This window comes from Mustela nigripes, chromosome 13 (genome assembly GCF_022355385.1).
Source record: "Mustela nigripes isolate SB6536 chromosome 13, MUSNIG.SB6536, whole genome shotgun sequence".
Taxonomy (NCBI): domain Eukaryota; kingdom Metazoa; phylum Chordata; class Mammalia; order Carnivora; family Mustelidae; genus Mustela; species Mustela nigripes.
In genome coordinates this window covers 88,765,633-88,793,215 of record NC_081569.1, presented here as the reverse complement: position 1 = coordinate 88,793,215, position 27,583 = coordinate 88,765,633, and the positions used below count along the sequence as shown (strand labels likewise).

Genomic DNA, 27,583 nt, shown 5'->3' with positions numbered 1-27,583 from the left:
TCTTTCCTACTCATGCTCTCTCTCTCTAATAAAATAAATAAATCTTTAAAATAAAGAAGTAAAATGTTCACTATAAAGCTTTTGACCCCCATGTATAAGAATTTCTTTGTATTTATTTACTAACACTAAACAACTAACTGTATGCCAGTTTGTTCTGTGTATTTAATTTTTAAAATTTTTTAAAGTTATATTCATCTTACTGTTCATTGTGAATGCAGAAATTTATACAATATAAAAATGTGTGAGAGGTTTTTTTTTTTTTGCAGACTCTTGACACAGCTTGCTATTAAACTTTGTGATCTTTAAAAATTTTGATCCACATTTCTATTATTGCATGAAAATATTTATATTTTATTAATGGACATGATATATTAAAGAACAATTTCTTCTGAAGATTCAACGAACAGTGTTACTATTGCTCATTAAAAAGGACACTATTCCTCTGACTTGGAAGAGTTTAAAGCTTTGAACATATAGCCATGGGGTTGTTTGTTTTTGAAAAGGAAATTTAGATATATTTTAGATTAGCAATTCAATATTTTTCATTCATACATTTGAATATATCTTATTTAGAGAGTAAAGTTAAATAATCATAGTTGCTTTTATAAAAACATATTTTCCTGATTTCTAATTTTTTTTAGGATGGTTTTTTTTTGAACCATACTTTGTTCCTTTTCATTACTTATGCACTAGTTATCATCATGAAATATAGGATTTCTAGGTATACTGTAAATAATGTTTATGAGGCATAGTCTAAACATTTTTCTAATAGAAGACATCTATTGTAAAATACATGTGTCTCACTTCACATCAGATTCAGCTCAAAATGACTCAAATATATCATTTCACTCCTAGTAACAGAGAATTTCTGAAATATTGGGAACACCATGCCCACTAAGGATGCTAGAACTACCGTTTATTTATGTATTGTTGGGTTTTATTTTGGTTTTGGGGTTTTTTTGTTTTGCTTTGTTTTGTTTGTTTTTCGTATTGCAGTAGTGCTATGGGAAGCTATTTTCTCTGATACTGGCCTTCTCTGATGAAATTTTTGGAGTTGGTGAGAGAAGGGAGATCAAAGAGGGAAGACAGAAATAGTTCTTTAGGGCGCCCGGGTGGCTCAGTGTGTTAAGCCGCTGCCTTCGGCTCAGGTCATGATCTCAGGGTCCTGGGATCGAGTCCCGCATCGGGCTCTCTGCTCAGCAGGGAGCCTGCTTCCCTTCCTCTCTCTCTGCCTGCCTTTCTGCCTACTTGTGATCTCTCTCTGTCAAATAAATAAATAAAATATTTTTAAAAAAAAAGAAATAGTTCTTTATAGTTTTCAGATTTTTTTCTTTTTACTTAAATTTTTCAACCTGATGCATTCATTATAATAAAGACATCAATCTCTAAAAGAATTTGGGAAAGACAGTTGCCTACGTTGCTAATAAGCTTTGCAAAAACTTGAAATTCTTCGAGGAAAGTTACCTAAGAAATAGAAAACACTATTGAACAACAGTGACCATAGATAGCATCAGTAGAAACTAATCAGTGTTTCTGCAGTATATATCAAATGAAAAAAGATTTTTACTACATAAAAATGAAAGCATTTATAATCAGATGTAATGAGATGTAAATTTAAATAGAAGGAAAAAAGGACAAGTTAAGGAGTATTTTACACTGTATTTACCAACACTTTTGAAATTTTTTTTATATATTCTTAAGGCATATATTTCAAATGTGACATTAAATAAGATTTTAATTTTTCAACAATATTTTACTTTGAGAAGGTACTACACAACAATATTGTAAGTTGAGAACTTACCATTTGTCAGAAAGTGTACTAGATGTTGGGAACACCATTAGTGATAAATAAAACAAGCAAAAGTCCCTACTTTTGTGGAGTTTTTCTAGAGGGAGACAAAGGAAATAAATAACATAAACTAAATCATTGTTATTTAATGTAAGCTGTTAAGGAGGAACATAAGAAAAGAGGGTAAGAAATGCCAGTGGGGTTGTTGACACATCAGGTAAGATTTTCTGAGTAAGTGATTTTCAATTAAGAGCCAGGAGGAAGGAAGGGATCTAGCTGTGTGGACATCTAGGGGAAGAATACTCAAAGAGAGGTAAGGTAAGAACAAAGACCAAAGCAGATAATGTAATGTGCCCAATGTGTTCACGGAACAGGAAGAAGAAGAGTGCAGAAGAAAGACAGTAAAAACAAGCAAGGAGTTACAGATGAGAACAGATTAGAAATGAAGAGCCAGCTTAAGAAGGGTTCTGAAGTCCTGGCAAGTGCATCCACCTTCACTCTGAGAAGGAAGTGCCTTAGAGAAACTTGATGGAGGCATAACGTAAAAAGATTTACATTTATGTTCAACTATTAAGACATACCACCAGTGATAAACAATTATATTTACAGTGTGACTTAAATGGAAATGCCTGGATAATATCAAAATTACAAAATTCTTTTCAGAGCTCTGTGTGATGCAGAGGTACTGAAAACACACTGGGTTCATAAATAAGGGATTGGACTACATGATACCCAGGGATTTGACTAGAGTTCTGTAGTGAGTTGTTAAAGGTTTAACATAATTAATACACAATTTAAGTCCTAAACATGGGAAGTACTTAAGCCATGTTGATGGGGAAATATTCTTATCAAAACCATGGTGTACAACTAGACCAGACATTATCTAGTTTATTTTGGATGACTTCTTTTTAACTGAAACTGAATTTCACTCAATTTTTAAAAGTCCCATTTTTTCAGATGAAGAAACAACTTTCATTTTCCGAAGAAGTAACAACTCCCTTCATACAAGTGTGAAAGAAATAGCAGCTAGCCAATTAAATGTTAGGATAAGTTTTGCCTATTACAATTATATTGGGGTAAATATTGACTACTCATAAAAATAACTTTTAGGGAAAAAGCAAAACAGGATTAACAATAAAAATCTTAGGCATGGGGTTCCCTGGGTGGTCAGTCAGTTAGGTGTCCAACTATTGATTTAGGCTCAGGTCACGATCTCAGGGTCGTGGGATTGAGCCCCACGTTGGGCTCTACACTTGTGTGGAGTCATCTTGGGGTTCTCTCTTCCTTTCCATCTGCCCTTCCCACTCATGCTTTCTCTCTCTCTCTCTAAAATAAATCAATAAATCTTTAAAAAAAAATCTTAGGTGCAAAATTTAAGAATAATGCCTTATATACATTAATGTTAATATTGTAAAGTACTGATACTGGTAAAAAGTAACTGAGTAAATATAGCAAAATATATGTAAAAATAGCACATTTTGTTAATTTATTTTGATCAGTATAACTGAGTTTTAACTATTTAGGAGTTGTATGAAATTGCATGAAGAAATTGCATTATCTTTGCAATTAGGAAAAAAAAAGTCTTCCATATGAGGTAAATGGACTTTAATGGCATTTTTAGGGACCATGAAATATTTATTCTTATCAATTTATACAGCATCATATTACAGAGATTATTCTTTGGGAAAAAACATGAATACCAGATGCATTTGTTAAATATATTGTGTTTGGAACTTAATTAATTATGCAAGGATTTAATACATAATTACCATATGACTTAACAAGAAACATAACACTATTTATTAAGACATTTCCCTCTATGGGCCGCCTAGGTGGCTCAGGTGGTTAAGCCGCTACCTTCAACTTGGGTCATGATCCCACCATCCTGGAATGGAGACCCACATGGGCTCCTTGCTCAGCTGTGAGCTTGCTTCACCTCTCCTCTCCACTGTACTCTCTCTCTCTCTCTCTCTCTCTCGCTATGTCTTTCTCTCTCTCTTTCTCAAATAAATAAGTAAAATCTTTGAAAAAAAAGACATTTCTCTCTAGTTACCTCAGATGAGAAGAAAGAGATAAATAATTGTATGCTAACATTATACACAATCATTTCATAAAAATCACTTTGCTAAGTTTATTTAAGAATTATATTTCAGGGTGCCTGGGTGGCTCAATCTGCCTTCAGCTCAAGGTTCTGGGATCGAGCCCAGTGTCATACTGTCTTCTCAATGGGGAGTCTGCTTCCCCCTCTCATTCTCCCTCTGTGTTCTCCCCTTCTCTTTCCCTATTATTCTCTCAAATAAAGTCTTAAAAAGCAGAAACATATTTCAATATGATCTTACTCTTAAACTATAACTAAAAGCATAATTATTGATAATGAACTCTATCATGATAAGGGACAAAAGATTTGACCAGATTGATACGTATAATTCAGGCAATACTTCAGTATAATATACAAAATAAGAAAAATGGAAAAGAATATGGAGGTTAAGGAAAATAAAAGGCAATATTATATAGTAAATATAGTCCAATAATTCCTTATTATCAAAAGCTAAAAAGGCACGTGGTAAAAATTTATTCAAAAGAAATTTAAGTACACTAATCAATGACAGAGCTACAATTAAAACGTTAAGCCAGAAATATATTTTTAAGTTTGACAGGAGGTAGAATATACGTTATTCACCACTTGTCTTCAGAGACAATAGAATACTTAATTAAATTAAGTTGATAATGTCCTTCTTTGTGCTCCAGTGAGCCATGTTCTCCATACCTAGTAAAAAGCCTAAAACATAAAATGGGATTTAGTGAATTGGATACCCATTAAATTATGGGTTTCTTGAGAGTTGAAATTATGTTTTATTTATTTGTTCTAGAACTTTTTTGTGTGCAACAATGACTCACTAAGGAAAGCCTAAAGGACTGGTCTGAATCATTGTCTTCCTTCTTAGTCACCCATTTTCTCCTGTTCATTTTGGTTGGTTTTCCCCAATGATTCCGAAAAAAATGTTACCAAAAGGCATCATTTTATCATAATTCAATTATTTTTTCTATGTCCACATCTTAATTAGTCTTTCAGTAGCATTTTCAATAAAAATATTCTCTTTAGGACAACTGTTTCTAAAGATTCTTTGGTTTGTACCTCAGCTTTAATTTTTTTGTTGTTGTTTTTTTGTTTTTTCCCAATCTCCATATTTCTTTATACCATTTACTTTGTGGCTTCTGTTTCTTGTCTCATCTCCATGTTTTGGAGAATTCCAGATCTTTGTTATCTTCATCTGAGTTTTCTCCTTAAGGGATCTCATTATCTTTGCAATTAGGAAAAAAAATCTAAATGGGATTCCTATTTGATTTTGGTCTGAATGCTTCCTCTTTCCTTTATTTCCTTTATTACACTCACTCTTACCACCCTGATGGAGCCATACCAGCCAAATTATAGGCCATTAAATATGTCATGAGAGAGACTGCTAGTTCTTACCAGTATCTATGACATGTTGTTTTTTCTTTTTCTTGGTATGGCTTCAGCACGTATGTAAGCCCTCTTAGATTCAGTTAATGCCAAGAAATTAGCTCTGACCAATAAGATATGGGTGGAAGTGATGCATATCATCTTCAAACATGATACTTACAAGCTTCAATATTCCACATTTTCTTACCATGTTTCCTGGCTTGATGCAGAGGACCATGGAGTGTTGAATTATATATCCCTTCTACCTTGCCATTTTGTGTGTGTTAGGGGAGAGGGGGCTCATTTGCTGAATTGTTAGGATTCTCATTTGCTGTTTAATTTTTTAATGTTTTATATAGGAGAATACAGTTTATACAGTTGAAAACAATTCACACTTTTGCATTTCTGTGGATAGAGATGACAAGTTTGTTCATCAGGTTTTAAGTTCTACAGCATTGCTTTCCTGTAGTGTAGGTTTCTTCCTTTAAGTAAATGTTTTGAAGAAATTTGGGGAAGCATTGTGTTTCTTTACATGTTTAATTTTCTTTTTTCTTGTCCTGTGCTAAGTTATCCTTCTTGTTGTTGTTTTCATCTTCACTGTTTATTTTCCTTAGAGCACCTCATATTTGCTCCTATTTCCTTCTGTCCTTAGGGAACTATCATTTCAAGTTCATCTTCTCATACCTCCCACGTCCCCATACACCTTTTAGTCTCTTCTCTGGAATAGGTGCTCTGATCCCCTAATAGACTTTTTCAGTATTTTAACACATAGGGTGGGCTTTCTTATTCTGTGGATAGATTTGGTCAATCTTTGTACTGCTTTTTTTTTTTTTTTTTTTTTTGCAGTATTTCCTCAATTTTTACTTCTGTCTGTGAAGACTTGCAGTGGAAATGTGGTCGAGAGCTTGGGTTGGATTGCGTGATATTGCAGGTGAGAGTGTTTTACAGAATTTGGTTTCCCAGTTAAACCTTTGAAAGTCCTCTGTGAGCTACATACACTAGTATCTTTTGCCAACATTAATTTTTCAATCCTTAAAGCAATATCATATGGTAAGTAGTGATATATTTATTTTGGCTTCAGAGAGATGATTTCACTCCATTGTTGGAGGGGGAAAAACCCACAAAACTAATCCAAGTCTTCAAATGTCCTTAAACCCATACTTATTTCTTTGTTTTATATACTTTTCTTAACAGATCAGATTATATGGTGACTTGTCTGATTTTTCACCCTTCTCACTTGCTCCCTCTCAGATAAAATTCAACACTTTAGTATCCTGCTAAGAACAGAGACTTTAAGCACTTAAAGTTCAAACTGAAAAGTTTTTACAATTGGAGCTATGCTGAGTTGGGATTTCAGGATGTACTTAAAATTTTATTTGATATTTGAATAATATTAGGCAAATATTATTTAATCTCAGTTTCCTAGTGACTATGAGTTTCAATCAAAGTGCTATTCTTATTTCCTCTTATAAATAATGAAAAGTTGCAAAAGAAAACTTGTCATGGTACTATATCCTATTATGGGAGATATATAATATACATTTAATATACAGGAAAGGTAGGAAATTTTCATGACATTTTTAAATGTAAATTTTGGCATATATGTACATAAGTGTGTTTGTTCATGTGTGTGTGCATATACTGCTAAACACATATGGAGGCAAAAAGCCATGTGAATAATTTTGTAAGATGAGAAACTCATTGTAATAAGTGGGGGATTGAGTTTATATATGTCTGGCATTGGTGACTTGTTTGACCATTCTATGCCATGTTTCTAGTTCACATTATCTCTTTTCTGATTTTGCAGTCTTATGGGTACTTTTCCTGAAAATACCTAACCTGCTTCAGACTTGAACTCAAATTCTAACAATTACAATAGTCCAAGGATACAAATTTGAACACTTAGTCCATGAGTCCTCATTACTTACAGAAACAACCGCAAATATCCTAGCTTTACATTCACAAAAATTTGTCACAAAAATAATAACTTGCCTTCTTACTCTCATCCCTTCAGAACTCTGATATGTCTATACAGCAACATAAACTTCTAGTTATTTTTTCCTATGTGTACACTCCACTAACATTCTTCCTTGTTTATATTCAGCCCTCTCTTCATTCTTTAGGCACTATAATCAAGAAGAATTTCTTAATCTTCAGATAGAACTAAATTCTCCCTAGAATTCTTCAGAGTTGCTAGACTCCCAGCATGCTATGTTATTTGTTCTGTGGTGATGGTTGTTCTATGATTGCAATTGATCACAGACTTGGTCACATTAAAAAAATATATTTGGATTTTTTTGTAGTGATTATGACAGATTTACATACATGCATAATTATTAAATATCCCTAAGGTAAGGCATCATGCTATGCACTTTTCAAACGATGTTCTATTTAATAACCAGAAACATCAGCTAGTAGGAAAAATTGACCTGTAAGGAAGTTAAAGAGCTTGCTCTTTATTTTTGCTAAATCCTTTACTTCAGTTTATACATCCTTTGGTTATAAATATAAACAATGCAACATAGTAATATTAATATTTTCAGCATATTTGTCACCAATCGATATCACATATATTTCCATAGCTTTACAGGTATTATATATATTTAACCATATTGTTCACCCTGATCACATCTTTAAAATTATGGTACCTTTTTTATCAAATCACTAATGGATCTTGTTATTTAACATGTGATAAAGATAATACTCTCTTTCAAATTTATTTTTCAATAAAGTTTAATTTTTAGAACAGTATAGCAAAATTGGGAGTAAAGTACAGAGATTACCTATATAGCTGCTGCCCCTGCATATGCACAGCCTCTCATAGTATCAGCATGTCCCACCAGAGGGTACATTTGTTATGACTGATGAAACTGCACTGGCACATCATTAGCCAGAGTCTTTAGTTTAGGTCAGGGTTCACCAGTAGATAACTCTTCAACCAGTAGATAACTGGGGTATAGTAGGCTCCTAACAAATGGAATGATCTTAAGAACTGAGTAAACTGTACAACCACATTAAGGTCTGCTTGAAACATATCTACTAATATTTCATTGGCCAAACATCTCACCTGGCCAAGCCCAACACCAGTAAGGTGGGGAATTAAACTCTGCCAAAAGAAGAGGGAGTTCAGCATTTATTGAAGAATAATCCTGGCTATTCCAAGAATCTCTACTCCAACCCTTATGATATAGTTATTTTTATTATTATTAATTTTCAGATGAGGAAATCAAGACTGGATGGTTAAATAATTGGCCTACTTCTTTATATTTAGGAAATATCAGAAGCAGATTTCAAGACATTTCTGTTGGATCCCAAAGCCTCTTATATTTCCACCATACATTTATCTACATAGTAATTATCAGATTAATCTTTGGAAGAGTGTCAACATATTTCTCTCAAAGCAAGGAAGTTAGAAATATGATTTGGAATTATATATATTAATATGCTTTTCATAAATACCCAGTTTTCCTCTTTAAGTGGATAACTATCATTTATGCAGATGATTATGTAGGCTGAATATTTAAGTCTTAAAATACTTTGACATCAAGATGTTACTATAATTTTGTGCTCAATTAAACACTAAGCAGAAAATGTAATATCCAGTTAAAACTATTTATGATACTAATCATTTTGGAATGCAAATCAAAAACACAATGAGATACCAACTCACACCCATTACACTGGCTATTACTAGAAAAAAGAGAGAGAGAGAGAGAATGTTAGCAAAGATGTGGAAAAATTGGAACAGTTGTACATTGTTGGTGATAAGGTAAAGTGATGTAGTTTCTGTGGAAGACAATATGAATATGATGGGTCCTCAAACAACTATGCATAGAATTACCATATAAACCAGAAATTCTGCTTATTAGAATTTAAAGCAGCAACTCAAACAGGTATTTGCACACCAGTGTTCACAGCAGCTTTATTCACAATAGTCAAAATGTGTTAACAACTCAAATGTCCACCGATTAGGTAAACAGATAAACAAAATGTGGTGTATTGCATATAATGTAGTATTACTCAGCTTCAAAAAGAATGAAATTTGGGGGCACCTGGGTGGTTCAGTGGGGTAAGCCTCTGCCTTTGGCTCAGGTCATGAGCTCAGGGTCCTGGGATGGAGCTCCGCATGGGGCTCTCTGCTCAGCAGGGAGCCTGTTTCCCGCTCTGTCTGCCTCTCTGCCTACTAGTGATCTCTCTGTCAAATAAATAAATAAAATCTTAAAAAAAAAAAAGAATGAGATTTTGATATATGCTACACCATGCATTAACCTTGAAGATATGCTTAGTGAAATCAGTCAATCACAAAAAGATAAATACTGTATGATTCCACTTAACGGGAGGTACCTAAGATAGTGAAATTCATAGAGACAAAAAGCAAAAATGGTAGTTACCAGGGACTGGGGGAGGAAGAAACAGGGAGTTATTGTTTGATGTGTACAAAGTTGAGTTTATGAGGCTGAAAATGTTCTGGAGATGGAAAGTGGTGATGACTGGACAACCATGTAAGGGTATTTATTGCTACTAAAGGGCACACTTAAAATGGTTACAATAGTAAATTTTATGTCATGTATATTTTATAACTTAAGAAACAACATCTCCCCCCAAAAACTAACCATGATAGAATATTAAGTGGATGATAGGAATCACTGTTAAGTAAATGACTACAAGCATAGAAGCGGGGATTTGTAGGTTTTACAAACCTGAATAGACAGAACTGATTAGGAGAGCATAATTTAAATTTCTTCCAATAAAACTGGTAAAATGAATGGGGACTTGGATTGAGTTTTGTGAGGTGAAACAGGAAAATGGTGAAACCTCAAGAACAAACTGAAAACTCCATAGTTAGAATTGATCAGAGACCAACGAACACAGGACCAGGTAACTGGGGTAAATGCTATTGAATTCGTCTTGCCTCTTCTAAAGATTTATACTTTCAGGTGAAGGAAGGCAGAGTTATTGTCGGCATCAAGTAACCTCAGGTGTCAGGAGAAAGAGACCAAAGAAAAGTAAACAAAGACTGATAAATGCACACTTTCTTTTACTCAAAGCCTGTGTCTGTGAGTCTAGTAGTTTTAATAAATCTACTTTATATAATTATATAATTATAAATTATACTTTATAATTCAATAGAATTTTCCCACAGCAGAGTAGAAATTGATAAATGTGACTTCAGCTAGCCTATCAACAGTTGATGTTTGTCAAGAGAAAAAAAAAATGGAAGTACTTTCCCCTGGTACTTTCCTATAATAAATCACAACACTTAGGTTATTTGACCAAAGAAGACAATGAATCAGCAAAAGTTATCATTAATTGTCTTACCTTTCTATGACCCAGAAATTTGTTACTTTCAAACTGTTTCTGCTTTTTAACTTTTACACTTCAATAACGTAGCTCCCTTATATTAAAAAAAGTCAATATGCAACTAATATCTGATTATTAGAACTGTGTTACAAAAAAATCAACCAGATGTCATGTAGCAGCTTTTAACCAGGTAATAAATTATGAAATAATGATAACTTGACTTTACAAATTTATCTTCCAGATGAGCACCAATTTATACTTGTCTAAGTTCCTGTCAGTATTAATAATGTGCATCATTAAAGAACACTAGGAGCAGCCAGTATAAAAAGGAAAGGTGAAGTAGAATAAATAGACTGTCTTTTAATCAGTGAAGGCAACCCATACAAAAGGAGGAAAAATAAAATCTTTAGGAAAAATATTTGAATACATTATAAAACAGTTTAAATTTTTTAGTGGAGATCAGGCTGTTAAAATATTTGTTTTGTGCCAAAATCAATCAATTTAGTTTAATTTTGATACATACAAATGTTTATACTTATAGTTTATAATTATTTGTTGCATAATTAATCATTTGGACTCCTATTGAGCAAAGATGAATGTGTATCAGTGTAACTGTTATAATTACTCTATAAAAATTAATTTTAAATGTGTACTATAATTCAATATTTATCGCACTCCAAAAAAATAATATCAAAATAATATTTTATTATTGCAAAATACTAAGTAAAATTTTTCTTCCAGATATATACATCAAATTTGTTTTGGGCATTCTGAATCAGTTTCCTAACTTAACCATATACCTTTCCTGGAATGTGCTCAAATCCATTTTTTTTGTTGTTTTTTAAGATTTTATTTATTTATTTGAGAAAGATTGACAGGAATAGAGCACAAGCAGGAGGAGGGGCAGAGAGAGAGGGAGAAATAGGCGCCCTGCTAAGCATGGATCCTGATGTAGACTGTTCCCAGGGTCCTGGGAGCATGACCTGAGCCGAAGGCAGATGCATAAGCTTAACTGACTGAACCACCCAGGTGGTCCTCAAATCCATTTCAAAAAGAAAAAATCTATAGAAAGATTAGTATTCTATACTCATTTCTCAATGTTAGGTTTGTGGCAAACTCTGAGTTATCAGGAAAAAAACTCTTTTAATCTGCCTACAACCTCCTTCTAATATTCAGATACTAGAGAGAAATCTGAGCCCCAAAATTTGGTTTAATATATAATATATATGATATATAATATAATTAATATATCATATATAATCTTGTTATTATTTACACTGCTTGATCAATTTATGGATAAGTATGCATTAACTTCCTGAAAATGAAACCCAAGGAAGTTTGCAAGTAAAAGCAGACAGACAGAAGTTCAAGTTCCAGGAATAAAGTAACTTTTGCAAATTCCAGACTTAAGAAAAAAAGATTGAAGGCACTAGAGATTGACCAAAAGTAGGCAGAAATGGGAATAGATAAACCCACAAACGATGGAAACTATACTGAATGAGGTCCACATTTTTATGGATTTTACCTGAGAGCATTCTCCAACGTATGAAGCATAATGTAGCTATAATCCAAACAAAAAATCTGCTTAAACAAAATCCAAAAAAAAATCTGCTATGGCTTAAAGTTAGACAAAATTTAATTGGTTTCATGAATCAAAGAACTAAGTTTGAAATTATCATAACTACTTAGAGGGAGAGACCCAGATAGAAAAAAGCATGAAGATTTTATAAATATATTTTTTTAATTTTTTATTTTTTATAATCATATATTTTTATCGCCAGGGGTACAGGTCTGTGAATCACCAGGTTTACACACTTCACAGCACTCACCAAAGCACATTCCCTCCCCAATGTCCATAACCCCACCCCCCTTCTCCCAACCCCCCTCCCCCCAGCAACCCTCAGTTTGTTTTGTGAGATTAAGAGTCACTTATGGTTTGTCTCCCTCCCAATCCAATCTTGTTTCAGATTTTATAAATATTTATGTAAGCTATGCTTAAATTCTTGAATGACACCTGTGCAGGAGGTTCTCCAAGGTTTGCACCAGAAACATCAATTAGGGACACTAACAAGGCTAAGCAGAAATTTCAGTTGCTGTTCTCCCACTTTTGAAGAGAGATGGAGTTTGGAAGTTAAGTGTTGCCAAAACTTAAAACCTCCTAAAATGATAATAAAAGCTCTTCAGTGAAAGATAACAGAAGTAGGAACAGTCCAATGCATTATCCACAATATAGAGCATGCAATTAAAAGTAATGGAAATATGAAGAAAGAGGAAAATGTACACCAGTAGAGAAAAGAAAAATATATAAGTAGAAAGTGCAAAAAAAAAAAAAAAAGAAAGAAAAGAAAAGAAAGAAAGAAAAAAAATAAAGTTGTGGGACACCTGGGTGGCTCGGTAGGTTAAGCCTCTGCCTTTAGCCAAGGTCATGATCTCCGGGTCTTGGGATGCAGCCCGCATCAGGCTCTCTGCTAGGTGGGACGCCTGCTTCCCCCTCTCTCTCTCTGCCTGCCTTTCTGCCTATTTGTGATGTTTCTCCGTCAAATAAATAAAAAAATCTTTAAAAAAATACAGATGTTAGAATTAACAGACAGTGGCTTTTAAGAAATATTATAAATATCTTTAAGAACCTAAAGCAAAATACTGACACAATGAGTGAACAGATGGAGAATTACAGGGGGAAAAAAAATGAAAACTGTAAAAAACTATAAATTCCTAAAGTGAAAACTATAGTATCTAAAATGAAAAATTCACTACATGAACTTTATATCATATTGGAAAAAGTGAAAGAAATTGTTGGTAATATAGAAGATAAATTAATAGAAACTAATCTGCCATGGCAAATGGGGGAAAAAACAGATTGCAATAAAGTGATAATGTCTTCAGTCATCTGTAGGAAAATATCTGTGGTAGACCAAATGCATAATTAGAGCTACAGAAGGCAAAGAGAGAGAGAATAAAGCAAAAGCAACAGAGAAATTTAATAGTTTAAAATTTCTCACCATTGAGGAAAAGTCTAAATTTATAACTCTATGAAATTCAACAAACTTAATAACATGGTAATTCAAAGAAAACCACACCTATGAACAATGTAGACAAACTGCTGAAAACTTAAAAACTTAAGAGCAGCCAGAGAAAAATACCAATGTATTACCTAAAAGAAATTAACTATACAAAGTAAGCTGATATTTCCTTAGAAATAATGAGGACCAGAAGATAATAAAATAGCATTTTAAAGAGTTGAAATAAAGGTATTTCAAATAAACAAAAACTATGATAATTTGTTAGCAGAAGAAATAATAAGTTTTCAGACTGAAAGTGAATGGCTATAGGTAAATTTTGGATCCAAAGGAAAAATATGAAAAAAAAAACCAAATCTAAAATATGGCAATATTAAGAAATTATCCCTCTCTTAAAAATCCACTTTATTTATTTGAATCACAAATAAAAAATTAAAGCTTTAAAAACACTGAATTCAGTATATGTGAAGTATATGACAGTAATAGCTTTAAAACTAGGGAGGGGGTAAATATAATGTTGCAAAATATTTATATTTTATGTGATCTGTTACAGTAGTAACTCAAACTCCTTTGCCATCATTTTAAGATGCATATGCTTATCCTTATTACAAGCACTAAGGATCACATAGACGGAATAGCTAAAAGCCAATTGGATAAATGAAATTAAATCCTCAGGGGGGCGGGGGGGGGAAAGGATGTTTCATCCACCAGCACTAAGACAGGAAAAAGGGAAATACAAGAACCAAAAACACATGGGATAAGTGGAAAACAGGCAAAAATGTTTTACACATAATAAATTAAGTTGGATAGCAATAAAAATAAGGCATTTTGAAAAACCATTTGTTTGGAAATAAAGCAGCACACTTCTCCAAGTAACCCTAAGTCAAAGAAAAATATCATTAGGGATATTCAAAAGCATTTGTGAAAACACAACATATCAAAATTTGTGGATACAACGAAAGCATGGTTAGAAAGACATTCACAATATTAAGTAAAATAATCAGTAAAGGAGAATAATTTTAACTATAATTACTTAATTATAGTTACAATATCCACTCTAGACATTCTTAGAAGATTAGAAATTTAAATCCAAAATTATTAAAAGAAGGAAGTATGAAAAATAAGAATAGATATCAATGAACTAGAAAACAAGAAAACAATTATAAGCAAAATATGTTCACTGAAATAATGAATTTGATAAAGCCTTGCCAAGACTGTACAGAAAAACAAGAGAAAATAGAATTTACCAATGTCAATACTGAAAGATGGTGTATTATTATACTTTCTACGTTTGCTTAAATGATAATAAGAAAATAGTATGAATAATTTTATGCCCATACATTTGACAACATAGGTAATATAGACAAATTCCTTGAAAAACAAAACTTAGCAAGTTAATGTGAAAAAATTGAAAACTGAAGTAACTACATATTATTGAAACTGAACTGGTAACATAAAACTTTTACACAAAGAAAACCCAAGATGTAGATAATTTCACTGGTAAATTTTATCAGATGTATGAGGAAGAAGCAACAGAGTTTACACAAAGTATTTCCAATGGAAAGAGACGGTGGAGAAGTACACAACTCCTTTTTATAGTGCCAGCGTTCTTCTGGTGGCAAATCTTGAAAACAAGGAAGGGGAATGATAGATCAGTGACACTCAGGAATGCATTCAAAAAAGGAATGACTTGATACTAGAAAATTAATTAATGCATTTCACCTTATTAACAAAATAAGGGAAGCATAATTTAACCATCTTAGTATAAGCAAGTAAAACAACTGACAAATCTTCGAGATGCATTTATATTAATAACTCTTTTAAAAAAAGAACTCTTAGCAAATTAGAAATAGAAGGGAACTTCTTCAGTTTAATAGAGGGCATCTGCCAAATATTTATAGCTGTTACAGCAATAGTGATATTTCCCCTTATGATTAGGACCACGAAAAGGATGTCCATTCTGACCACTACTTATTGACATTATATGGAACTTTCTGGCTAATGCAAAAAGAAAAAATAGAAAAAAAATCATAACAATGAAAAAAGGAGTAAAATGTATTATTTATCAATAGCACTTACACAGAAAAATTGTAACTTAAGAAAAAACTTAGAACTAGTAAGTGAATTTTAAAGGATTACAGGATATGACACTAATTGACAAAAGTCAACTTTATTGTTATGTGCTAAGTAGCAGCAGCAACTGAAAAATGAAGTTAAAATTGTAGCTCCTTGTACCAGCATTGTAAGCATATAATACACCTAAGTGAAAATTTAATGGAAAAACATTATTGAAATTTCTGGAAAAAAAATGTAAGTAGCTGGTAAAACAGTCATTATAATTTGGCAGTAGTAAGCTTAAGGTGCATATGGCATGTCCTAGATCAGCTAATAAAAATGATAAATAGAGCTATACCTAAAAAGTTAACAGCGGAAATAGAATAAGGTCTTAAAACAACATTCCATCCCCTATAAAAAGGCAGGATAAGGAGAAACAGAGAATAAAATCAACAGGACAAACAGGAAATAGACAAAAATTGGTAGATCTAAATATGATAGTACACATGAAAATAGAATAAACACTCCTATTAGAAACAGAGATTATCTAACTCTATACTAAAATCTTTAAGTATTCTGTAGGTTAATTAAAGAGGAGCTAAATAAATGTAGAGATATACAACTTCCTGAATTATAAAATCAATACTTTTAAGATAACCATTTGTAGCAACTTGATCAATAGACTTAACCACTTCCATTCATAATCTCAGCAGTTTTATGTAAGTCTTAATCCTGACTATATCGTTTTATGGAAAAACAAAAGGACATAGCATATCTAGAACAATTTTGAAAAAGAAGAATAAAGTTGTAAGACCTCAGTTACCTGATTTCAAGACTTATTTCTGTCTAAATAGTGAGGTAAGTACAGTATTGACATAACAGATCGGGGATTCCAGAAATAGATCAATTTATATAAAATCAATTTTTTTCTTGCATGAATGATAGAATGACCTTTCTTACAAATTGGATGGATTTATTATACATTGTTTTTAATGGGAAAAATTAACACTGATACCACACTCAGAAATAATTTGAGGTGGATTTTAGAAATAAACATGATGTGTGTTAACTATAAATTTCCCATTGGGTAGGAAAAAAAAGGAAGAAGGGAGAGAGATTGCAAAAGTGAAAAAAGATGCAATCATTAAGTCTGAAAGCACTTACATGGCATTTAAATCTTTAGTCTGTGTACCATTGTCATAATGAATTTAAGAAAAATACATTCATAATTCACAAATAATTCATTTCACGTGGCCTTGAAATGTTTGCTTCAGATATCGCTGAGTGTAGTCAGTTTAATGCTTCATAGAGTAATATTAGTCAAGTCACTTCCTAGAACAGCTGCTATGGATTAAAAAAGCCTCTGCTAAGAATTTTTAGTTTTTGCTATACTTCCTGTTGGCTTTTTTTGATGTGTGTGTAAAATGTTCACATAAAGAAATGCAAAATAAGAGAGTGACTAACTCTGAATGTAGTTCAATACTAATGAAATAAATATAAAAATACTTAATTTCTTAATTCCATAGAGTAATTATTAGAAATAATTTTAGTCTTGTGTTTATTTTGTTAAATAAATATTTTATTATTTATTACTTAAGAAATATGCTGTGATGACACTGACTTTTAGTTACTGAACACTACTTGGGATTATTCCCAGTACTTCAACTGGGATTGACTCACAAAAGCAGATAATGACTTTAACAGTTATGTCAACTATATCTTGATCATTAGATGCTGTTTGCCATCTGCCGTCCGTAAGCCTAGACACTACAGAACCCTAGACTTTATTTGGACTTGGTAATACCATCTCCTGAGAAATGAGGTTCCATTGTACTTTTAACATACTGGAAAAATACAGAACGCTAAAGGATATTCCTTAGACAAGAAAGTTGTTAAGAATTAAGTAAAAAAGATTCCCTCGCTGTCTTTATTATTCATATACATCATGTTAACCCCAATATAGGTTCTGTATGCATAAATTATTGTTATAATTTGATCACCTGTGGGCCTGTGTGACATATGTCATAGAAGGTGTATAGGGAAATAAATACATTCCTGAAAAGATAGGGTATAGCTGAGAGTAGTTTAAACAAAAGCTCCAGAAAAAGGAGGCATAAGGCATAGTAGAAAAAGAAAAAGATCTACAAAAATTATAAAGGACAAATTTGTGACAGAACATGTTTGATGATTTCATGTCTGTAAACCAGAATAAATGGGATATGGTGGAAAATACATCCCCAGCACTGGCAAGACCTCATACTAGAAGCAAAGTATCCATGAAACAGAGGATATATTCATCAGAGCTTAAAATGTATACTAGCATAGGCAGATAAAGAAACAAAGAATAGAATACCTACAGGTAGGGGCATCTGAGTGGCTCAATCAGTTAAGTGTCTGCCTTCAGCTCATGTCATAATCCCAGAGTCCTAGGATCAAGCCCCACATCCGGGTACCTGCTTGGTGGGGAGTCTATTTCTTCTGCTCCTCACCCCGAACATGTGCTCCTCTCTCTCAAATAAATAAATAAATAAAGTCATTAAAAAAAAAAAAGAAATTGTTACTGTTACCATTTATATCAATTGCTACTAAAGGCAAGGTATGGTTGTGACTAGGACATGTTAACATGTACAATGGCAATGACAACAAAATGGGCAATATAGTGACTCTACCTCTCTGTCTATACTTGACAAGCTGCAGGATCCTTAAGGTGGTTATGTAAAGTAGACCTAAAATTAAAATCATCATTGTTTTATGGATAGCTAAGGCATTTAGATAGAGATACACTATCAACTGAGAAGCCCTAATCTTGGAAAACCCAAAGTTATTTTGTTCATCTTTATAGAAGGGTCATTGATTTAAAACAAACAAACAAACAAAAAAAGAAAACAAAAAAAAAAAACTATTTTTACTGGCTTTCATCTTCCATTTGTCAGGGTTTGACCTGTGGATAATAACCTTCATCCATTTCCAGGAATATGCATGTGTGACCAGATTTTCACAGTATCCTACACACTGCACCAGGAATTTTAATGAAATATATCACAAAACAAACAACAGAATGTAAAATATCTTAAAATATTAAAAAGAAGAAAAAACAAGTAAAGACCAAGGTTGAATATCCTCTCATCAGTATATATTATGTTACCTAAAAGTACACATTTTTTCTTGGATGGATCTTGTCAGAAAGTCAATTATTCTCATTTAATTTATAATATTAATTCTAACCATAGTCTGTGAGGTTTTCAGAGACTTAGTCAAGAAGATTTAAATAACACTTAAAAAAATTTTTAAAAATTTTAAAAAGAAGATTAATAGGGGCACCTGGGTGGCTCAGTGGGTTAAAGCCTTTGCCTTCGGCTCAGGTCATGATCTCAGGGTCCTGGGATCAAGTCCTGCATCAGGCTCTCTGCTCAGGAGAGAGCCTGCTTCCTCCTCTCTCTCTCTCTCTCTCTGCCTGCCTCTCTGCCTACTTGTGATCTCACTCTCTGTCAAATAAATAAATAAAATCTTAAAAAAAAAGCTGCAAGTAAAGGAAAGTTATTTAATAAATAATGTTACTAGTAGTAATGTATAATTTTTAATCACTATGCTACATATGCCAACAGAAAATCTAAGTTTGTTAAACATTTTTAAGTATAAATTAAATTGTACTAATTTTAATAACAACCTGAAAATGTATAATTTCATAAGGGTGTGAAAAAATCTTAAACATGACAATTAAAAGCAACCATAAGAAAAAAAATGTTACATCTACTTCTATTAATATTAACAGCAAAAACAACAATCCTCCGTAGCATAATCATGATTAGTAAAAAGGAAAAGACAAATGACTGACTGATGTAGAAAATTTTCCGCAAATAATTTATATTCTTAAATATAAAATTATGTTTCAGTGGCAAAGGAAAATAAACATTTTGAGAGTAAAACACTTTAAGAGAAAAATATATGTAAGAAATAAAAATTTGAAAATAATGCAAAATCACTTTAAATAAACAATACAGTGAAAAACCAACTTATTCTGCATTTGTCCAAGATAAATTTTGAGTTAAAAATTATTTAAAAGCTTAGAGAATCAAGTTTGTAGTAAGCAGGTAAACCCATAAACGACTTAGGAAGTGTCATTTGGCACAATCATCTGGAAGGAGGAAAAACTAACAACATTCTCAACATTTAAAATGTGTATATAGCACCTGAGACAGCTTATCCACACCAAGAAACTGACTACAAAGATTTGGTAGCAAGAGTATTTACTTGAAATATTAATAGAGTCAAGAAAATGTTAAAAAAAATTCTCCTACTAATAGTTCAATGATTGAAAAATACAGGCGTATTGTTACAGTTGAATTTTCTTCAGTGTAGAAAAAAAAATGTCGCATAGTGTATATCTGAACAGAAAGAAAAGGCTTCAAAACATTATGTGGATCATGGTTGTGTAATAGACTCAGTAAAATATTGATCCATATTCACTTATTCTGGCTAACAGCTCTTGCCCCCAAACACCATGACCCTCAACACTCTCCTTGCTTTTTAGCTAGACCTGACCTGAAGGTAGATCACAGGTTTGCTATCATCACCAAGCCAAATAATCTCCCCAGCTGAACTGGACCTGTGGAGACCTTGGCTGTTTACCAGCTGGATGGTCCAAGTAACCCACCAGATATGTCTGGTGTTACCTTTATGAGTTAATTTTGATGATCTCTGGAAGATGGGGCATGGCATGGAGATCATGGGTAAATTCTTCTCTTTATCTGCACCCCTGTCCCCTCATACAGTTTTGAGAGTTTCTAGGCTTCAAACAGGCCTTCTGAACACATTATGTGAAACAAAGCAATTGGGTGTAATTTCTTGTGAAACATTAGACAGACTGGTAATGCTTTCTCATGTACTTGTTTTCCCTACATCCCTCTTATATTCCCCTTTCCCCACTTTCCCTCAAGCTTACCTTTTTGGGAGTTCACTCCCCAAAAGAGCTTAAACCTTATTTTGGCTTAATATTATATATAATATTAATATTATATATATATATTATTATAGATCATATATATTACAGGATACAAATTAACAAACACATTTTATATGTGAATTACTATTATATATTATAATACTTTATATATAATGTGTATATATATACTATATATATAAAATGTATATATATAATGTAATATATATATTACCACCACCTAATGTATAATGATATTGAATTGTATTTACTGATCAGCTACTACTATGCCAACACTCAGTTATGCACTTATACATGCATTTTTTTTCACATTTAATCCTCTAAACCATTACATGAGGTAGATGGTATTATAGATATAGAGATAACATTGACATCATGTAACTAATAATGGAGTTACATGTCTTATTTGCAAAGTTCATTCTTAACTTCTATATTACCTAACAATTTGTGAAGGTAAAAATATACATTTCTAACATCCCTACAATAGTCACAAATTACTTGTGTAATTAAAAAAGAAGTAAAATAATAGCCAGTTCAGTAAATAGCTAGTTCAGAGGTAATTAGTGGTAGAAAATGTGTAGGAAGCATGTAGCCCTACTACATCATTTTAAAGATAGTCACTGAAAGGCTGAAAACACTAGAATTTTTCTTGGCCTCTTTTATCTGGATCAAAGTGGATGCTTCAGAGTCACAGGTGATATGCAAGCCCAATATAGAATATAGAAAATACAGAAAATAGATCTCAATTGGAAAATGTCCATCACTCATGATAACTTTATAGGAATAACAATGTTGAATAACATTGTTTTCTAACTTTAGGTAAATCAAAAATGGATGTAGTTGTAAAGTAATGGTGATACATAATATGAATAGTGTACTCTTTATAAAATACAAAACCAATTTAAATATTAAATATATTTATCTTTTATTTTTTTAAAGATTTTTATTTATTTATTTGACAGGGAGAGAGAGATCACAAGTAGGCAGAGAGGCAGGCAGAGAGAGAGAGCGGGGTAGCAGGCTCCCCACTGAGCAGAGAGCCCGATGCGGGGCTCGATCCCAGGACCCTGAGATCATGACCTGAGCTGAAGGCAGAGGCTTAAGCCACTGAGCCACCCAGGTGCCCCTATATTTATCTTTTAAAATATGCTATCATGTATTGCACATAACCATTATGGCATTATTTCAGATACATGGGTATAGACAATACTTGCACCTACTCGTGTGTGTCCAAATTGAGTTATGTTAAATTTTCAGGTGTTGTCATTTGTTTTCACAGTTTTTAATGAAATAAAACATTATATAGTTGAAATTCCTTGAGAACCTTTTCTCTCTACATGTCTTTCCTAGAATTAGTTAAAAGGTAATTAGAATTATTGCATTCTTGAGTGCTAAGAATTCTATAAAATGGGGGCGCCTGGGTGGCTCAGTGGGTTAAAGCCTCTGCCTTCGGCTCCTGTCATGATCCCAGGGTCCTGGGATCGAGCCCCGCATTGGGCTCTCTGCTCTGCAGAGAGCCTGCTTCCTCCCCTCTCTCTCTGCCTGCCTCTCTGCCTGCTTGTGATCGCTGTCTGTCAAATAAATAAATAAAATCTTTAAAAAAAAAAAAGAATTCTATAAAATGATCTAGGGGTGGATGGTGACTAGATTTTAACAATTAGATTTGTTACATCAATTTACCAAGTTATTAAGATTTTATATTTATTCTAGAGTAAGTTTCGGTAAGTAATTTTTTTCTGGGAAGTTGGATATTCTACCTGTGCTTTGCACAGTTGTTGGTTTAGAGCTTTATTTAAAATTTTTAATGTTTTATCCTCAGAGGTGTTCAACATAATGAATTCTCTTGAAAGCATCCATGCATCCATCAAGCAAGTCAAGAAATATACCATCACTCTAAACTATAAGCACTGTACAGTATTAGTATTAGAGCACTAAGAATTTAAGGTATTAAAACCAATTGATTGGTACCATAAAAATTGTGTTTCATATTGAACAAAAATAAAATGATAACATAAAACCATAGGAACCAACTCCAATCAATAAGAAAGGCCTCAGAAGGCCTGGGAGGGGGAGATGCAGACTCCCCCAGCTGAGTAGAAACCAGATATGGGGCTTGATCCCAGGAGACAGTGATCTGAGCAGAAGGCAGAAGCTTAATCCATTGAACCACCCTCTAAAATGGAAGCACAAAGGAGCTCTAATATATAAATCTTCTGAAAATAAAAAAAACAAAGAAAACTTACCCAAGTTAGTTTCAATAATTACAATAACCTGACAGTAATTGAGACAGTTGCAAGCATAGGCAAAATAGATATTGGGAAAAATTAAGTGCCCAGATACAGACAAGAAATGAAAGAAATAGAGAAATTTTCTCATAAATATATGATCAATAGACTAAGATAAAAAATTTTTTTTATCCTACAGTTCTGTCCATTGCAGGCAAGTATCTGTTTTCTAGACTGCAGGAAGCAAAAACTTCAAGCCAGTTAAGAGTTACAACTGGAAATGGCACACTGTCACTTCAATTTTTTGATATTGGTCAAAGCAGTCACAGGGCCAGCCTGAATCCAAAAGCATGTGGGAATAAACTCCATCTCTTAACAAAGTAGTGGCAAAATTACAGTGTAAAAGAACATGTAGGTTGGGAGATACTGTGAAATCTATCTTTGGAAAATATAAGTTGTCATGTTCCAAAGCATGGGTGAATCTCAAAAAAAAAAAAAAAATCTGCTAAAGAAAGTCATCAGTTGACGCTTTGAATATATATATGTATCTATCTATCTATATATATAGAAAGATATATATATATATATAGGACAAGACACAAACTGGAAATGGCTATGAGAACTATTTTGTGATGATGGAAACATTCTATGTCCTGATTCGGGTGTTAATTGCATGGGTTGTATATTTGTCAAAACTCATCAAACTCATCTGTAGCTTTTACTACATAATACATTAAATATATCTAAATTTAGTGGCTTAAAGCACAAACCAGTTATTAATTTTCATGATTCTGTGGGCAGAGCTGACTACATAATTTGCAGGGTTTAATGCAAATGGAAAATATGGATTCCTTTCCACTGGGTGTGGTGCCTAAACAATGAATTCTGGAACACTGAAAATAAATTTTAAAAAAAGGGGAAAAAAACCTAATGGGATAGAGAAATTGTTAAAGATACTACAAATTTCCCTTTCTTTTTAGATGTTCTCTCTCGTGACCTGTCATGGTCATTTTTAAATTTTAAATTTGATGTCATTCTTCTTTGGCAGTGAATACTCACTAGTGTGAACTGGTATGAACCTCACAGGTGCTGGGAGACACATCTCATCTCATTGTGTGGCACGTGGGCATGGCTTATTGTCCACAAGATTCCTCTCCTGTCAGCTACCAGAGAAATTCAAGGTGTTCCTACTAAAGATAAGGAAACCTATTTCCCCATACTATGGGCTTGCTGCCCCCACCCCTGGCAGATAGATGACTCCCAAAGGATTGCAACCTGGAGCAAAGTTGAGGCAAAGTCCTGCCCACCTAGAAACTGCACGGCATTGTATCCAGAGCAGGGATGGCAGCTACCATGCCCCACCCTGAGATGCTGAAATATTATTCACACAAGACCTAGCACTTGCACCCAAAACACTGAAGACAGCAGTGGTCACTGGGCAGGAGCAGGTAGAGAAGGCTAGGCAGGAAAGGAAGGCAAGAAGGAGTTGCAAGCACTAAGAGAAAGAAGAAAAACTGTTGCTAATCTGCCCCTGGAAGGCCAGGAGGCTGTAGGTGATAGGACTCTGTATGAACCACGAATTCCAACTCCTCCTGAATGCTCCATTGTCCCATGGGACTTTACTTACAAAACACAAATTCAAAGATACAATTATTAGGAATTTCAAGCCAACAACCACAAAATATTAAACCCCAAGAGTAAGATTCTTGACCTTTTACCAGCACTGAGCTCTGTACAGTGACACACTCATGAAGCCATCTATCCACGTGTCACTGAGGAGGTTAGGATATGAATCAACTCAACCAATACTTGAGGTCAGCTGGAGTCCTAGCTTGAACCAGACGTCTAAGATGACCACGCTCACATATGTGGTAGTTGGTTAGGTTTCAGCCAGCGGGAAGGAGATGACTTGACCAACAAATTGATCGTCATTGCCTTCTCACTGCTGAGAATTTAAATTACTCCATTATTTTGCTACCTCACCTAACAGCCTACAAACTCACAAGTCACTTCCTGATGTGACTTCCCATTTCCCAGTGATGAGCACTCTCTCTTGCACCCCAGCTCCTTCTCTTTGTGCAACTTTTAAGTAAGACCCTCTTGGAACTTGCCAAAAACGCACTCTATTCGGTTCTGATTGACATTCTGGCTTTAGCCCACAAAAGCCAAAAGCACTCCACCACTCTCAGATGCTCCTAAAGAGGTACATCCCAGGTGCTGCTGCTCCGTCTCTGCCTATACCCTGCCCTGAGCTTCTAAGTGGCCCCTGCAGGCAACCATGTACTTCCTCCAGGACCTGTGAGTAATAAACTTCTCTTTATTGAATTTTCCCCTGTGGTCTTTGTTGATGCAGATTTCACCATTTGACACCCTGGGGCTCTACTTAACAAATGTTAATTTAACAAAAGTCACAACTCTCACAGTTGTGGTTTGAGGATTCCCAAAAGCAATGAGCAAGTCAGTCCCAGGTGAAAGCACTTTTCAAAGCTCTACTTGTATCTCATGTTGCAATATCCCAAGGCCATCCCAGAGTCAACGTAGGACCAAATTTGCAAAAGGCTTGGTTACAGGGAGAGGGATCATTTGCAGTCATTTTTCCAATCTATATACTAAGCCCATTAAACTGTATACTTCAGATCTGTGCTTTTCCCATAAAGAAGTTATATAACAATAAAATCAATTAATTAAAAAAATGAAAACGATCTGGTAGAACAAAAAGTTCAACAGCCTCTGGGGGAGAAGGGAGTTACTTCTTTAGCTCAAGGGGGTTAATTTGGTTTCAAAATGACTCTTTTCTATTCTACGAGTTTTTATTTTTCTTTTGTTGTTTTCTTAGAGGTTCAGTTGCAAATTATTTTTATGTATAAATATATACACATATATATTTGTTTTAGCCAGCTTTTCCCCTGAAATTTGATTATATGTTGTGAAATGGCACACAGCTTATGACTCAATCTTACCATGATGTGTTCTTTCTGTCAAAAGTATATATCTATGCAAATAAAATATGCATTTCCAATATGAAGTGCTCATATATGTAATGTCAGTATCATTTCATGCTTAATTTAATGATTTTAACATAATTTAAATTTCAATGAATTACAGCATTTTATGAATGACTAAATTGCATTTGCCCCAGCCTGCAAGCCTTGTAAGTGATATACATATCCTATCTTTCTTGTGTGATATTTCTTTAAAATTATTATTCAGTTAAGCAAAGGGGATAATTAGGATTTCAATTATTTTAAGTTCCCAAATATTCTCTTCAGTTCCAAACCATTTCAATTAGGACTGTTTCCTTTGATAGAAAAAACATCCTTTCATAGATTCAAGTGGCTTGTCTTCAAGGCCATGCTTTCTTCCATTATATTGTAGTCCTTTGTAAAACATAGTAACAAGGCCCTTTTTAAAGGTCATAAAATTATATCAAGAGCCACATTCTGTCAATTTTGTATTGCTGCTCCTAAAAGAAATTCGATCATACTTGCCACAATCCTCCTTTTATGAATTCCTGCTGACCAAAAATGAATTATATACCTAATTTTTAGGTCATAATGGCAGACACCCAAGTGCTTGGTGGCCTTGAGTTCTTGACATTTACAATTTGAAAGCTACTAGAATTTAACCCACTGCACATCATATTTTTCTCCTAATTATATATTTTTCTTTTCCATTTTTAAGCTTTCAAGTTGTCATGTATGAGCCTTCTATTTATTTGTGCCTCAATTTCAGTGTGCTGTATGCATGTTTTATACATGTTTTAATCTTCTCTGTATCACTGAATTTGGCATTCCACCAAATAACCAACTGGAGGATATTAATTTTCTCTCCTAAAAGAAGCCAAATTTTGGAATCATGAATGTAGAGCGTACTTCTCTTTCTCTCTGGAAATCTGTTATTTTTGTTATTTTTCTTCTATCTATGTTTGGCTGCAGTTCATCAATTTTAGGAGGTATGCTCTCCACACTTTCATGCCTCTGATATTGAGCTGTGGCTTCAGGTGATGTCATCTTACAATTACTGTTGCGGTCACAACATAGTTGTCTTTGCCTCCATGTGTACAAAAATTGATCATGTTGTCTTAATTTTGTCTCTTTGATTCCATTTTGAAACTGAAAGTTTAGGTTAATTGTCATGTAATCTCCAAACCAGATCACTATAGATTCAGCATTGCAACAGATAGTCATCTTGTATATAATATATACATATATGTATAAAATCTAAGCATGGAGGTATAAGTCTGATAATACTAAAGCAAGAAATTTTTACTGGAAAAGTGATGAAAATTCCCTATTCTCTTACAAAATGTCATCCAAGTGCTTCATATTAACTAAGAAAGGAAACTATCAATGAGTAGATAGAGTTTTGCTATATTTTATTTACTGAACTACAACAACAACATCAAGATGATTGTCCTTCACATCAGAATGAAACATCAGGGTCATTACAAATTATATTTTAATTATTTTAAAACAATAATAAATTTTAGAGTATATGTGTATCCCAGGGGAAGAACTTAATAGAGGAAAAGAAATTGGATATATAGAAAGAATAAAAAAGAGAATAATTGTAGAAAAGAAATTCTTGAGAAGGTGAGAGGTGATAAACTATGCATAGAAGTCAGAGCCCTGGCCTTAACTATGCAATTCTAGAGAGATTTTCCAAGGTTGATAAAAAGTGCAAGTAACATTCATTTGTTTAACTGTGTATTGAACATTTCTTTTCCTTCCTTTTCGTTTTCTTCTTTCTTTCTTTCTTTCTTTCTTTCTTTCTTTCTTTCTTTCTTTCTTTCTT

At 33.3% G+C, this 27,583-nt stretch overlaps 1 long non-coding RNA gene across 1 annotated transcript in view; it reads left to right on the top strand.

Annotated features, from left to right (window-relative positions):
• Positions 1 to 6,090: 6,090 nt before the first annotated feature.
• The window catches only part of LOC131998805 (uncharacterized), a 55,704-nt gene continuing 34,211 nt past the window's right edge, over positions 6,091 to 27,583 (top strand). The window contains exon 1 of the long non-coding RNA XR_009398873.1: positions 6,091 to 6,162. This is a non-coding gene — a long non-coding RNA (uncharacterized LOC131998805). The remainder of the gene's footprint in view (positions 6,163 to 27,583) is intronic.